Raw genomic sequence first — 5,921 nt, 5'->3', positions numbered from 1 at the left:
CAGCACAGACTGATCCCACAGCCCTTTTCCTTCTGGGTAAAATGAGGGGGTTTTCGTCCTCCCCTACAGGGTACTGAGGTGAATGATCAGCCATGATCTTATTGAATAGTGGTGCAGGCACTACAGGCCGAATGGCCTACTCCTGCATCTATTTTCTCTGTTTCCATGTTAATCTCTTTCTAATTTCAGCTATAACCACCTCAATTCAGCCCATCACCACTTTTGTTTCTCTAATCTCCTCTGTCTTCCACCCTATCACATACCATCCCCTTTGTGCTTTCCTCCACCCCCACCTCCTCCCCCTTTCACTGCTCCATGCGAATCTGTTCATTTCGAACATTTGCCGGTTCTGACGAAGGATCACCGACCTGAAACATTAACTCCGTTTCTCTGTCCACAGATGTTGCCTGACCCACTGAGATTTCTAGCATTTTATGTTTTTATTTCAGAGTTCAGTGTTCACAACATTTTGCTTTTGCATTACATCACTCTTCACTACACTGAATTTAATTTGTCATTTATCTGCCCACTCTGCAAGCCTGATGTGTCGTCTTGTATTTTAGTTCAGTACTTCTATTACTAACGAACAACCCAATTAGTATCACGTGCAAATCTCAACACCATGAGTAATATATCTCCCGAGAAATGTATAATAGATGGCTGATCAGCAACATCAAAATCATTCTCCAAACCTCGACTTTCTGAGTCCAAATCATTGCTGTATGTGGTGAACAACAGAGGTCTCAATACAGATCCCTCCTGGACAACACTTATATTACCTCTTCAAATTATTCAATAAGTTTGGTTAAACATTTCTTTCTCTTTACAAATCCATGCTGACTGTTTTATATTATATTCTCTGGGGGAAAATTGGTCTCGGGCCCAGCGCAAAACAGGCTATGGTAAAGTGACAGGAAACGATTTAATTTTAAGTGGTAGGAAATGAGAAAGCCAAAAATTGTTAAATTATATATTCCAGCTGTACACTTCAAGCATTTGATAATCATGTCCAATGCGTTGCGTTGCAGTTCTTTAAATTTGGCGGCTGGGGAACAGGTGTCTGACCTGAACTCGTTCCATGCCCGCCGGTCGGGTTAGGTTAAGATTTCCCCCACATGTTCTCCTGCCTGTGATTCATCAACGGAAGCAATGTATGTCAGAAAGAGGTAGAGAATTATGAACACAGATTTGTACATGGAGGCTTCGTCTGATATTTCACCTTGCTCATCAATTTCCTGATGTTTAATTTGTTTGCCATTATTTATTGCAATAGTGACTCTGAATATAACAGCAGTGTTCAGACTAGAGAAGCTGGGATTGTTCTCCTTAGAGCAGAGATGATTAAGGGGAGATATAATAGACATTTTCAAATTCATGAAGGATCCACTGAAATGACCCAGACTTAAGGTAGTCGGGAAAAGAACCAAAGGTGATATGAGGATAATTTATTTTGCACGCATTGGGCAGGGTTGTTTCTGCGGCCACTGTATCAGCCAAAGATGGCCAGTAGCTAAGAATTTCAGAAGCGCAAACTTGCGACTTTCAGAATGGAAGCCGATTGTTCCCAGGAAAAAGACTTGTGAAATCGGCATTGGACACAATTCGTGGCCTCAGTATGGCTAGGATTGCGCAGGGGTGAATCATTCTTCTGGATAGATTGTGCCAATTTACCACAGAGCCAAGAAAACTTTAGTTAAGGCACCTCCAAATGTTCTTTCCAAAGGAAACAAGCCTAACTTAATCTTTCCACTTTACACTTAAATGAAAGACGTTAGTAATCGAACAGATCCAGCTCCTGTTGGTTGATCACATTGGTATTTCCATTAAGGATTTACATTTATAGAGTACTCTGGTGAACAAAAAGTTTCCAGACACTATACAAGGAGAGGACGGGAGAAACGGTCCCAACCCATAGGAGAGAGATAAGCAAGTGTGGTTAAAGGCCAAGGCAGAAAGATGGAGATTGAAAGAGATGCGGCAGTCGGGAGATCAGCGAGTTTAGGGAAATGGTTCCCATGGAAGTGTTCTGCGCCTTATGAGGAATTAAATCATAAATCAGTCAATGCAACACATTCTCCCCATGTTTTAGTGATAGGAATGGAAGACAATAAATGTTAGGAGATAACTGGATGTAGTTGTTGCTTTATGCATGTACTCTTCAGAATATGTGAAAACCATGGAGCAAAAGCAAACTGTTTGTCCCATTAAACTCGCTCTACCAAAGACTACATCGATCAACTGTATATTGAGCCATAACAACCCATTTCAGCTCCCGCTGCAAGGTCCCATTTAATTTCTAACTGACACTCAAACATAAACGGCCAAAACTCCACAATATCTATTCTTCGTCCATTGTCGATATTCTGTTGTATCTGGTTAGTTTGGTTAGAGAGACAGCATTTCCTTGCTCAAAAGAGTGCCTCCAGGCACAATTCCACAGTCTCTTTACCCAAATAGTTAACCGGATTATCATTCAAGCATCCCATTTTGATCTGTGTTTGTGTGTTTGTGAGGCAAATAAATTTGCATGTAGTTTTTTTTATTTAAGTCAGAAATTCTGTGTCAGTGATCGAGTGTGTATGAAGACACTGGATAGCTGTATTTAGATTGGTTAGAATTGCTCTGACGTTTATCTCAGGAGATTGTTGATATGTTCATGACATTTTCCTCTTTCTGTTTTTTTTTAGAGAAATCGTAAGTAGTTTCCAAAATAACGTATTTAAGATTCAGATGGAAATATGGAAAAGAGGAAATAGTCATCACGATATTTGGACACTGCAACACATTGTGACCTCCGGAATCAAATCCTGACCGACCATTGCGGAAAATCATTGTTACTGGTCTAAGCAATCTTGCTCCAATTGTACAGAATGTGTTACTCTCTGAAATAGAGACAGTCAATATCAAGGAAGCTGCGGTTTTAGTTTGTTGGTTCTTGTTCAGCGTTTTGCATTTGGACGGTGTTTTTTTTTCATCCAGGAATTTATGACTGATTAAAAACCATTCCAATTCTCCGATTTTATTCAATTACAGAAACAGCGGAAGTCGAAAGTTGTGTGCTATAAAAATCAAGTTGAGGGGAGAAGCTGATTGTGGACAAAGAGAGGAAAGGCTTTACTGAGGCTAGATGAATGACCAATAGCAATAGTTGTGTGCCGGTCCTGAGAGAAACTGGGAATAAGAGATCATTGTGTAATCAAACAATGTGCACAGCAATTCATTGGCTTCCTGGGCAAATGTTCATTTAATAAACCTCATAACACTGGAACGTAACAGAACTTCAACATTCTAAAGCAACTTCATTGGTTCAAATAGTTAAAGATTTTCACAGCAGGCTGCCATTTTCAAAAAGCCGTTACGAACCGAAGTTAAAGAAAAGCAGGAGAGCGCCGAGCTGAATAAGGAAAATGGAAAGAGATGTTCAATGAGGAAGCTGTTTTTCAGTAAGATCAATTCCGGGTGTTCAAACTGATGATTGTGGTATGGGAATATTGAAGGGGGCGCGGGTTGAAGGGAGAATGAGTTAAAGGAGGGCAGAGTATCGATAGCATTGTGTTAGGCACAGTTAGACAGTAATGAGGTGGAAGAGTCTTCAGAATGCCTACCTGGCGCTTGGAAGAAAAAGGAGGTGACATTGTTGACCACATTGACCCCAGTAACATGGGTATAATAGAGAGAGAGTAAAGAGAAACGAAATGGAATTGGATTTGTAATTCTATTGTTTCATGTCCCATGCTCAGCTCGGCGAGAGAGAGATGGTAGAAGAATCTCCTACCTCGCCTGGAAGGCTCATCCGGTAATGTTAGTTCGCAGCTGATCTGGACCAGACTGAAGGCCCATATTCCATTCCACATGGCAATGGACAGCTGGTTACAGAGACCTTTATTTGGCTTCATCCCCAGTGGGTTAAGGGTGCAGGGGGAAATTAGCCAGAATTCTCGCTCCTGACTTGATATAGTGACCCTGTGAGCTCGGACTGATGTAAAGATCAGCATGGTCTCAGCAGTGCTGCCTCTCCTCCCAGCTCAACAGCAGAGCCTCAGTGGAGGAGTGCTGCTTGTATCAGATCGAGGAGGGCACCTCTTGGATCATAGCCGGGCAAGAAATTGCACTTTCCGGAGAAGAAGAGTGAATTTAGTTTAAAATCAGATACCCGGCCAAGACATGGGGATGTATTGAAATATAAAAGTAAGTTGAAAGTTAAGAGTGGCTGAGTGAAAATTATTTTGGACCAAAGTGGCATACCACCATTTCTGAACAAAGTTGAAATGAGATGTGATTTCAGATTTCAAGCGATATTATAACTAACAATGTCTACTGATAGAAAACAAATAAGTGTGAAGAAAGTTTAGGCTTGCGAGAGGCGTGAACAATTATCAAGGCACAAGTATCATCCATTAAATGATTGTTAATCTCTCGAAACTGCAATTATTTATCAACTATGCAAATAAACTGATATTAAATCAGTAAATCAGCAATATATACAATTGCAAGCTTATTATAATATGTTATGATTTGTTCTTCCTATGTGAGCGACAATGGAAAACCAGCATTTCACGTCCATCCCTTCATGCCTTGACTGCATTAAGAGATGGATATGTTGGGTGGGATAGAATCACTTGTAGGCCAGCCCGGGTAGAAAGTATCTGGTTCCTTCTCTGCAAGATATTAGTGAAACAGTTCCGATTTTATGATAAATCGCTAGCATCCGTGAAATTTTTCTTGGTGCAAGACTACAGATTGTCAGAGTTATTGTTTTCAATTTTCAACATCCCATTTTGGAATTTAGACTGAACACCTCTGGGCTGCTCATCCAGTACATCCCCTTCACTCGTCCAGGAACATTGCTAATGTATTTACAGAACACTGCTTCCATAGTGCTCTGGTACAGCTGACTGAAAAGGCAACAGTTATGAAATAAATTACCTGGGATTGTGTGCTGTGCATTTTGCCAGGTGGATTGAAGGAACTTTACATGGTTTTGTTTCATTTTATTACAAACCAGCTTAGTCGAACTTGGATTCATTTGCTTTATCCCTCTGGAAAGTTGCATTTTCTGACTCCGTGGAAACTGGTTGCAGTAATTGTGAGTCCCTCCCAGTAATTGGTGCCAGAAGACTTCACCATCCACTGCTTCCTTGGAACCGTTATGTACATATTGCTGTCATAATAGTCTATGTTAGAGCCATCCACAACCTCCATTATACTACCGTCCGGAAGTTCAGAAATCCCATGGTTCAGTGTGTAGTGATATGTCAAATAGTGAGAATCTAGAACACCATAACATGCTGGAATAACGTCAAGTGTTAGAAACACCAGATTACTGAGCAATTTATACAAGAGTCTAAACATATTCTGACATCAAGAAATATTTAATTAGTGAAATTTAATAGACATTTCCTGAGAAGATGACACGTAAGAGATGAGCATCTGTCTATCTGTCTATCTCTCTGTCTATCTATCTACCTATCTATCTACCGGTCTATCCAGCTAGCGATCCATCCAGGGTTTATCTTTCTAAACTAATCACACCGAAATTATGCAATATGGCTACAGGGTTCCCACAAATCACTCAAACCTATTTCTGTGTTTCTTTCAATCAAGGTTGTCTATGAGTGACTGAACATTCTAATGTCCACAATAAAATATTACATTTTAAAACCTCAAAAATTATATTTTAAAATACAAACATTATCCACTAAATTGTCCATTGCATCTTTCAATGCCTTCCTCACACAGCCTACCTGAAGATCCCATCCTCTTTCAGCAGCTCAGTCCTTGAGCTGAATTGTGACGGTTCAATCTGGGATTGTGCATTCGACCTAATTTCCCAGTTTACACCAGTAGGGTTCAGTCAGCGGAGAATGATTTTCTTTACATTTTACCAGGTTTTCTGAATAATGTTTCCTGAACTAATATTG

Source organism: Pristiophorus japonicus, chromosome 19 (genome assembly GCF_044704955.1).
Source record: "Pristiophorus japonicus isolate sPriJap1 chromosome 19, sPriJap1.hap1, whole genome shotgun sequence".
Taxonomy (NCBI): Eukaryota; Metazoa; Chordata; class Chondrichthyes; family Pristiophoridae; genus Pristiophorus; species Pristiophorus japonicus.
This window is presented reverse-complemented; position numbering follows the sequence as displayed.